The 10,933-nt window shown below is 34.6% G+C and overlaps 1 long non-coding RNA gene across 1 annotated transcript; it reads left to right on the forward strand.

Annotated features, from left to right (window-relative positions):
* Positions 1–840: 840 nt before the first annotated feature.
* On the forward strand, positions 841–2,042 carry LOC149224350 (uncharacterized). The gene is made up of 2 exons (XR_016249058.1): positions 841–1,237; positions 1,484–2,042. It is a non-coding gene; the product is annotated as an uncharacterized LOC149224350 (long non-coding RNA).
* Positions 2,043–10,933: the final 8,891 nt, after the last annotated feature.

The raw sequence follows: 10,933 nt of genomic DNA on the forward strand, positions 1-10,933 counted from the left end.
AATAAACAATTAATTAATAAATCACACTGCTATTATATATAAAACCCATACAATTTAATTTTTTCAATTCATTTAAATAGATTGAAATTGAAATTTCATATATATATTATGAAATTATAAAATTGAGTAAAATAAATTTTAAATAAATAATAATAACTTAATTTAAATAAACAAATTATAAGTAAATTGTAATAATATTATTATAATTTAAAAAAGGGTAATAATATCATTATAATTAAAGGAATGTTTTTTAACTAATTTTAGTTTTAAACTACCTCACAATTAACACATTTGTACAAAAAAAATCAACTAACTTAATAGGTATTGAATCTTTTGTTTATTTACAATCCTAACATAATTATTAAATTTAAAATAGAGGAATTCATTACTGAATAATTATAGGTATTTACGGAATAATTTAAGGTATTTATCGAATAATTAAGTTTCAAAAAATCTTGTAGATGCAGAATTTGAATTACGTTTTTAATAGTGGAAATAGATTAACATCAACAAAACTGTATAAGACACCTAAAATTATAAAGTTTAACAGCTTTTATTTAGATTTACAAAAATCTACGAAAATTTCCATAACTTTCTGTGCAAAAATATGTACCAAATAATTAATTAAATTAAAGGTATGTACCAAATAATAGCAGAATAGTTAAAGGTGTCTACTGAATAATTAAACACTTTCACCCACCCGCTGGCATTAAATTTATCCTTACAACTTACTAAACACTAATATAACTTTTCTGGAAGCCTCCATTTCCCGTCATAGTCTATGTGACATTGTTGTGCTTGATTAAGCGCCTAAATGCCAGCCCTACATCTGTCAGAGCTTTCATCTAACGGCTAGCAGGACCTACGGTATGGCTTGGGTAACGCATTTTGGGTAATAGGCCCCCATTCTCCCTCATTCGTTTGCTGCTCGCGGAGAGGAGACTCTGCTCTCTCCGTACCGAATGTATACTATTCTTCTGCGAGTCCTACCGTGCAGCGGTTAATTCTCTGAATATTTACCAAAACTGGCGCTATGGTTACAAAGATTCTCAATGGTGGTCTAAGGTGTCTTCGATAGCGTTTTATTCTGTTCCGTTTTGCATCACAAGTTGATATTGGGGTTTTTGTTTGAGAGACCATGATTGTGCAATACGTTAATGATTGTAGTGAGTATCACATGATTTGGCGTTTTGGGTTGCGTCCACGACAGTTGTCATCCCTCGATCTCGCACTGCAGGTCTGTCTTTTTTCCTTCCTTTCTTTTTTTTAAGTGACAGGGTTCCATTCCAGAGTTATAAGATGCACAGTTTACTTAAAGATTTCCTTTCCCATAAATTTTTGTTTTGTGTCGGAGAGTTCTTTTCTCTTCACGGCCTCACTTACGGCTCTTCTGATCGTTTCCTGCGGGGTCACTCTGGTATTGAAGGTGATGAGCGTTGTGCTCATTTTATCGCTTACCCTTTTTCGGCGGCAAAATGTGCAGGTTTCAAATTTTAATCTCTTCTACCAGGGTCCAGGTTCTTTGCCGAGTTTGGTACTTGATACAATACCCACTTCGGGATTCTGTTTTCCTTTCCCATAAATTTTTGTTTTGTGTCGAGGGTTCTTTTTTCTTCACGGCCTTACTTACGGCTCTCCTGATCGTTGCCTGCGGGGTCACTCTGGTATGGAAGGTTATGAGCGTTGTACTCATTTTATCGCTTACCCTTTTTCGACCGCAAAATGTGCAGGTTTCAAATTTTAATCTCTTTCACCAGGGTCCAGTCTCTTTGCCGAGTTTGGTACTTGATACAATACCCACTTCGGGATTCAGTTGTTATAGCCTAAATTTTGGTCCCTAAGGAGGATATTGGACTGCAGAGTGTTTAGGGTTTTACCGCTTGGACATGTTTCCTTGCGGGTTGCAGTTCAGAAGCGCTTTGCTAGATAAATTCTCTTTCTGTTACAAATGTTTTTTCAAAACCCCTTTTTACCCGAACTTTCACATATATAGTGTTTCTTTAATGCTTGACTTTAATGCTTGGCGCAGTTGCATACTTTAATGCTTGACTTTGGAACTCTTTGGTTCTTGGTGTTCATATGAACAATCTCTTGAATATGATTAGTATAATGTCAAAGGCCCCAAGTCTCGGCCTAATATGAACAGTTTTTGAAAAGTTTTTGAGGGTGATGGCTACGCGAGCGGATAGAAGATCAACCGAATATCAACCGAAGATCAACCAGAATGACACCATCTCATGCCACGTTCCTCACGGTGACGTAGTGACCAATTTAGCTTTAATTCATTTTTAAATATTTATTGATCGAACGGTTCCGCAACTGCAACCGTGGATCATCCATTCAGACGAAGCATATTCCCTCCAAATTTTATCCCCGGTGTGGCGATTTATAAAAAATAAAAGTCAATGTCTCTACATCCATCTAGGGTTGAGACGCCTATGGGCGAAAGATCCCTTAAATGTGTAAAGAGTAAGATCCCATAAAGGTGTAAATAGTAATTAAGAATTTATTAAATATAGTGATGGTAAGTTTAAGTTTCTATGGGGTGAAGTTTAGCAGATTCTGGTTCAAATTTTATTGAGTATAGTGTCTTTCTATGATCTCTAAGGAGTAGACTCCTTTTATTAGTGAGTCTAGGTTTTTGTTAAATCATAAGAATTTGGTATATCTGGCTTGCGGGTTGCTGGATATACTCTTGGTGTTGAGTATAGTGTCCTCCTATGATCTCGAAGGAGTAAATTCCCCTTATTTGTGAGTCTTGGCTCTTGCTAAATCATAAGAATTTCGTATGTCTGGCTTGTAGGTTGCTGGATATACTCTTGGTGTTATAGTGGCTTGCGTATTGCTGGATATACTCTTGGTGTTATAGTGGCAGCAACGAAGGTTGATTGTAGGTTTCCCTTAGATGAGTCCAAGGAATTTCATATATCTGGCTTGCAGGTTGTTGGATATACATTGGATATACTCCTGGCGTTATAGTGGCAACTGTTGCTAAATCATAAGAATTTGGTATATTTGGCTTGCAGGTTGTTGGATATATGCTCAATATACTCTTGGTGTTATAGTGGCAACTATTGCTAAATCATAAGACTCTGGTATATTAGGCTTGCAAGTTGGGGCATATACTCTTGGTGAGTCTTGGCTCTTGCTAAATCATAAGAATTTGGTATATTCGGCTTACAGGTTTCTGGATATACTCTTGGTGTAGGTTGCTCAATATACTCTTGGTGTTATATGGAAACTCTTGCTAAATCATAGGAATTTGGTATATTTGTCTTACAGGTTGCTAGATATACTCTTGGTGTTATAAGAATTTGGTATATTTGTCTTGCAGGTCTCTGGATATACTCCTGGTGTTATAGTGGCAACAACGAAGGTTGATCTTTGGTCTCCCTTAAACTAGTCCAAATAATTACCGATTCACCATGTAGTAACAAAAATTTATGAATTTATTAAAGCACAAAAAGAAATATAGCCTAAGGATGGAAGAATAAATTTTATATTTCCTAACTACTACCATTCTACTATATATTTTAGTTAAATATAATCATTCTACAATATATTTTATTTAAATATAATCATTGGTATTGTTATTAAAGCTAATTATTTTATTATTGTATAAAATAATTCAAACTTACATAACATCATTATTAAAATTTAATAAAATTAATATAAATAAACCAATACAAGAGACCCTATATATAAAATATAAAATTTAATAAGATTGCTATGAATAAATAAATACTAAGAGGCCATATCTAGAAAATGGATGATTTTCTATATTGATAGACATTCTTACCATTTAGAATTGAATGTTGTTCTCATTTTAATGAAAATTCATGAATAAAAAAAAGAGGGTTGTGGAGTAGCAAGTCCCCGCCTTCTGCCTTCAGAACTAGCTATGGACAAATAGAGATAGAGATACGTCGGGGATAAGATCAAGGTAAGGTTACAATTCACAGTATGCGAAAGCCAACCAAATCAGTGTCCCATGAAAGACTGATACTTAATCCTTATGTGGAAGCCAACCAAATCAATGTTGCAGGAAAAATTGATACTAAATCATTTTTTTTTTATTTTGCAATTATCGACTGATACTTAAACCTTTTATTGCATTGATCACAGAAAACATAAATATTCCTCTCAATGCTTCATTGTATTAGCTCAAATTTCCAGGTACCTTTTTACAAGACAAGAGGGCTAAAAGAATGAAAAACTTGATTCCATCATAAGCATAGGAGTTAGAGCTACTTTACTTTGTTTACCCGGAATCAGTGAATGCCCCAGTTAATCCTGCAGTGAAGCAACACCCATTTCATCGTGCCAATGAAGCAATACCCGTTTCAGTTCGAAATCTACTAGTTTCAGATCCTTTCGGTCGGGAGTAAGAAGCGGCTAGAGCATATACGCACAGGTGGTCGCGGCAAAGGTGGATACAAATGCAGCAATGTCAGTATAGGAGAAAAGTATTGAACTTCGTCTAATTATCCAGCTTTGTATAATAAAAATGAGTTGAGATCATGTTGAATAAGGAACCATCGCTTCAATCAACTGGATTTTCTGATACAATAAGAATGCCATTTCCGAAACTTTCCCTAATGGAGTCTTTGGAAGAGCATGTTGGTTATGACTTAATGAGCATATATAGGCTAGGTGCGAGAAAATTCCATGTTTCTGGTATTACTATCCTATTTTTTGGCCCCTGTTTTGGAAACTCTCTGGTGGTGAGGTGGTGTGTAAGGTTGTTACTGTTGTGGACCCATTTTGAGGGGATTTGCCTGGACAAGAAAATCCCTATCACTATAATGGCTATCCATGCTATTACGAGGTTGATGCAGGATGGGCATAACCCTAATAATGCATTCTTTGTTCATGTTCTAGCGTCGAAGAGTCTAAGGATGGAGTTGTTGCGAAAGAGAAAATGGCCCATGCATTCAATATGACATGAAATTTCCAAATCATGGCTATGATATAGCCTCAATCAACAATCTGTCAACTAGCAACGCAACACAATTGCTATTTACAAGGGTATTACAGACCTACCAAAGGGAAAGGTGCTTCAAACAGGCATGCGACTGATAGTTGTGATGCCAAAGTGAATTTGAACTAGAAATTTCTTGTTATACCCTCCGGGGGATAGGTGAGGTATCTCATTAGTGAGATCCTATAGAATGTATTGGATGCAAAGAATCGAAAACAAGACTTTCAGTTTGGAAGTTTCCTACGACTAAAAACATTTTCTTTGTGGGTGGAGCTTGCAGGTGTTCAATTGTCATAGTGGGATCCACAGGCCGACATTGTTGCTACTAAGTATGAATTCCTCTCATATTTGTCAGACAAAGTAGAAAAAGTTGGTATTGATATTGTATCAAAAGTTACTATCAGGCCAAGTATTACATTATCATGTAGAATACTAGGATCATTGTCGGCATTATTGAGGCATGTGGTTGACCGTGCCAGTTTGAAGTGGCAAGACACTACTACCCAATGAGACCACGACTATTAGAAGGTAGTGTGAATGTGTATGTGGGGGTTTGGACCTGATATTTGATGTTGATGAATATGCTGGTTGAGCAGGCCATACAAAAATGGCCCCACGTGGTTCAAGGTAGTGAAAGAAGCAATGAAGTGGAGACTATTGGAAGAAGGCACAGAGAAAGAAATTAGAGTAGGGAAAAACCCTTGGCTCGACATGGAGGATGGAACCGCATCACAGTGTACTAAGTAAGATGGCTTAGTGATTTTTTGACATAGTAAGAATTCCATTTCCGAAACTTCCCCTAATCGAGTCTTTGGAAGAGAATGTTGGTTATGACATAATGAGCATATACAGGCTAGGTGCCAGGCAATTCCATGTCTCTGGATAGAATCATTTGCTTTTAGGTTCAACAACTTTATGCTCGCTGCCTTTAATTAATCATTTCATTTTGGGGGTAGAATTTCTTTCGATCCAAATAGAATTATAATGAAAGGAGGGGAAAAGGAAAAACATATCAGTTGATTATGCGCAGTTGGTACAACAGAAATTGAATTGCGTTTAATTCCCCACAACAAACCGTTTTGATAAGGACAGAGATAAGGTCGGATAAGGAGAATCCCATCGGGTAACTAAAATGGAGTTAACTAAAGAGATGGGTAGCATAGGCATATTTATATCGATACCAGGTATAAGTACCAGTTATTTAGCAAGGCACTCGTCAATAGATTGACCTGCTTGTCCAAATCATTGCTTTGTGCCACACATGACCCGCACATGACCGAGTAGCCATTTCTGAGTCCATTTATGCAAGGTCAACTAGCGGTAGAGAAACCCACTTATTGGAGAGAGAACAAGCACGGCACAGCTAACCAAAAAAACGATAAAACAGATGGGTGAAAGTCAACAGTTAAGGTAAGCGGTTGGGACAGACAATTGAAATATATAACACGATAGCAGGATCTAAGGTAGGAAACAGAGACAAAGGCAGATCCATAGCTTGCATCTCTTCCCTATCGAGATTGAGAACCTCTAGCAGCATATCTTCCACATCAATAGGCATAGCCCGCAACCCCCTATTAAATAAATGAAAAAGAGTGGGGCAGAACTGAGCGATATTGAAGTAATAGATAGTTTGGCCTTGTGTTATAGATTGATATCCAACGATAGAGGCCGATATTAAAGATGGCAGGATAAATTTAACCAGCACCCACTTATGGATCAATTCAATAGCCAATTGATCAAGTTCAAGCACTCGTTTCCAATGGTAGAGACATAAGCTGAATCATAGTTTCCTCGCAATGGTAGAGACACAAGCCGAAGCATAGATTCCTCGCAATGGTAGAGACATAAGCTGAAGCATAGAAGGCAACAAAAAGATAGAATGAGAGGAAAAGGTCGCAGTTTCATTGGTTGGAGATGGAGCATAAGAAGTGAAAGCTTATTCGGTAGAAAATCCAATTATAGAATCCAGGGCAACAGGGAAGGAGGTAGCATTTGAGCTAGATCGAGACCCAGATCCCATTGAAGCACCTATTGAGGCGCTCATTGATTACTCAGTTACATCGGCCCGGAACCTATTGAAGTTGACCTAGAAGAAACACATATTGATTGAGTTTAGTTAGTTCTGGAACCTATTGAAGTTTATCTAGAAGCAGCTGAAGCTAAAGCAGTTCTATGGTTAATGTCTTCTGTAATTCATTTAGTCATAAGGAAATCACTTCTAGTCATATTCTATATTGTGAGAATTTTGCAGACTCCAGATGCAGGAAAACCATTGCAAGGTCCTCTTGAAAGTCCAAGAAGACCAAGGAAGCCCAAGATCAGTGATCCAGATGTTGCACAAGTCCATGAGAAGGAGGAACAATGATTTAAAGCTCACTTTCAACGAATGGAGAAAAATATGGAAGATATTCAGATATTGGTGAGACAAATCTCTCATGTGCTAAGGACAGAGGAGAATGGCAGGATAGAGGAAGACAATTCATAAAGCACTCTCTGATGTGCTAAAGACATAGGATAATGAGCGGACAGAGGAGGACAAGCCATAAAGCTCTCGTTTTCATCAACACGATGAAAAACAAGAAAAAGATTGTTAACCCTTTTAATGTTGAAGAAAATCTGAACATACCTCTGTATGATGGCACGGTAGATGTTAAAAATCTAGACAATTGGCTGAGACAAGTGAAGGTTTATTTAGGCTTTAATTGTTTAAATTTACTTCACCAAACCCAAAATAAGTAGGAATGTATTTATCATGGTGAAGGAATATTGATAGAGATTATAGAAAGGAAGAGCAACACTGGTAACAGACTGGGAACAATTTAAATGTCTACTGAAGAAATAGCGGGATATGGAAGATCCCAACATATACAATAACACCAAATTCACCAGAAATTGGATCAGAATGTACAAGAATTTACTAATCTGTTCAAGATAAGAAATGAAATAACTAAAATAATACAAGATTTATGTATGGAGCAACAAGCTAGTATTGATAGCTTGATTGTCATAGGAATGATATCTTGATTGTCATAGGAAAAAAACAAGTAAAAATAATCCAATTAAAAACAGAACATAGGTGCTCTTGTAATTGCTGAAATTAGGGAAGAAAATAAAAACAATATAATTATTAAAAACAGAACATAGGTACTCTTGTAATTGCTGAAATTAGGGAAGAAAATAAAAACAATATAATTACTGAAATTAGGCAAGAAAATCAAAACAATATTCAAGGACACGGTTGTTTCTTATGTTCTAGGAGCAAAAAAATCTTGAAAGATATGCTGAAATATAAAGTTTAGTATAAATCTAAGCACCTGTTTGCTTCTAGAACACAACTGTGATCAATATCCCTCACAAACCAATATGCATGGTAAAGAAGCCCCCCGCCACGTTGTAATTTAGCCTTTCTGATTTGTTATATTGGTTGCACTGTTAGCAAAAATAACGACGCCCTTTATGCTCTAGAAAAGAAATTTCAAATGAGAAGCCTCCTATTGCATTCTTTTATTCTTTTATAAAGCCAACATATTCACAATTTCTCACCCATTAATTATCACCTTCAAATCTATCTTGTTTATGCACCTGAACAATCTCAGCCTTATGTTCACTTGTAATCATGCAGTAACCATCATAACTAATTTTTCATCGGTGGTGGCATAAAATATGTCAACTGTATACTCTAGCTTACCAAATGTTTCAAAGATGCAAAATAGTAAATAAAGTATGATGAGGATGTTGTTTTGTTTATGGAACCTACAAACAAAGAAAAATTGTATACTAACAGTTTCCAGAAAGTCCATAGTAATGTTAGCATTAGTTTCCCGATATAAAATAATGAAATAGATTGAATATCATAGGAACAATAGGAATAATACCCATAGCTTCTTTTCCTCGGGAAAAAACTCAAATAAGATGATAAATTATCTCATTGGTCCTCAAAAATCAATATGATAATTTGATAAGTTGCCCGAGCCTTAACTTAAAGCTCACCTAAACTAATACTAACTAAAATTTTCAATTACTATAGTCCCATGCAGGGACTAATAAATACAAGAGACCATATCCGGAAAATGGATGATTTTCTATATTGATATACATTCTTACCGTTTAGAATTTAATGTTCTTCTAACTTTAATGCAAATTCAATGTTAAATTATTGAGTAAATATTTTCTTATGTGTTCATATTCTAATATTTTCATAACAAATTATAAGTAAATAAATATAAACTAACTATTATATTTTATTAAAAGGGAAATGAAAATAAAAGAGATGGTTTATTATATTTTATTAAAAGGGAAATGAAAATAAAAGAGATGTTTTCTAAATAAAAGCAGTAAAATACACATTTATTATTAAATAAAAAAAAATTATTGGGAATTGTGTTTTTCAATTGGATTTATTTTTCACATAATTTAATATTTAGGTGATTTTTATATATATGAAAATAATAAAATTATGATAAAACTATTTTAAATCAGTCAAATACTATTAAATCTTATTTCTATGTAATTTTATTAATCTTAATCTTTATTGTAATATACTTCATCTTTTTTCTATTACAACTTATGCACAATGTCAGTGCAGGCTCCCTTCCCCTTATCATTTATGGTAATTTTGTTAACATTAATTTGTTGGTTTCCTCATTGGGGATATCTTCTATAAACTCAATTTCGTCAATGTTAGTTAAGAAAATCAAAAAATTATTCTTTTAGAAACAAAACCTTATTGTTGGGGAGTAGGGCTAGATTGGGAAATTTATAGTGGTTTTTCATTCAAGGGTGAATTTTGTTGAAAGAAATTGGAAATTTCTCATCAAAAGGTAACATAATCTATTTTTCCTATGGAACATGAACCTATTTTTTCATCTTGAAGCATAAACATGACAATGCATCATTTTTAGGAGTGGGACATTTTTTTTTTCCTGGAGAGGTGTGTGTATGAAGAGATGGATTCTTTATTTTGATCCAAAATTGTTTATCCCAAATGTTGTAATGATATGGATGCATCTTCCCCATTTGCATCCTCACTAATAATGTGATGATGCTTTTAGAATTAGGAAACTTTTAGGTCAATACATTGACAAATTTAAGCATAAAGTTAGCATGTATGCTTGTGCCTACATTTATATTCATTTCAATCTAGAGAAGGGTCTCCCATAAGACAATTGGATTGATTCTGATTACATGGAATATGAATAGTTTCTATATTTGATAAATATGATAATTTTCGGAGGATTCTAAGAAGAATTAGACACATGCATTAGTAACATAGGATCAAGGAGAGTTACAACAAATAGTAAAGAATAAAATGCAGCCTACCAAAGAGGAATCTAAGACTTTAACATCATCAATATCCAAAAATAAATATGAAACTATTCTTGTTAATAGCTTTTCCTTTCCTCATAGGAAGTTTATTGCCAAAACTTGATGAAGAAATGAGGATTAACATAAGTCGTTACCTCAAATCAATTTTGAGATACTATCAAGCAAATCATAAGAGCATCGTAAGGAGTCAATATAAGAATAACATGAATATAGTGAAGTAGTCCTAGCACTTTAAACATTTCAGTTTTTTTACTTCTAGGCAATTTGGAGAAGCTTATGCAAGATCTATAGGAAGATGAAACTATAGGTGGAAAATATGAAATAGATCAAGAAATAGTGGAGAAAATATCTACCCAAGTGGCTTGGGTCTTAACATGGAAGAAAGCTATGGAGAAAAAAATAAGAGGAAGAGCAATAACAAGGAAAACCAACTAAAAAGTAAGAACAAACTTATTAAGAGGAAAGAGAGAGGAGGAAAAAATAGAGAGAAAGAAATGGGAACCAACGAAGATATCAACGTATAAAAGGACAAGGATTTAAAGAATCTTTAGAAATTTTAGGATGTTACATGAAAACACCATGCAATAAGTAATGATTGTTGTCCCTAGGAACCATACAAAAATATGA

The sequence above is a fragment of the Pinus tabuliformis genome, chromosome Q, assembly GCF_031772625.1.
Source record: "Pinus tabuliformis cultivar Carrire ecotype Pingquan chromosome Q, CPIR1, whole genome shotgun sequence".
Lineage (NCBI taxonomy): Eukaryota > Viridiplantae > Streptophyta > Pinopsida > Pinales > Pinaceae > Pinus > Pinus tabuliformis.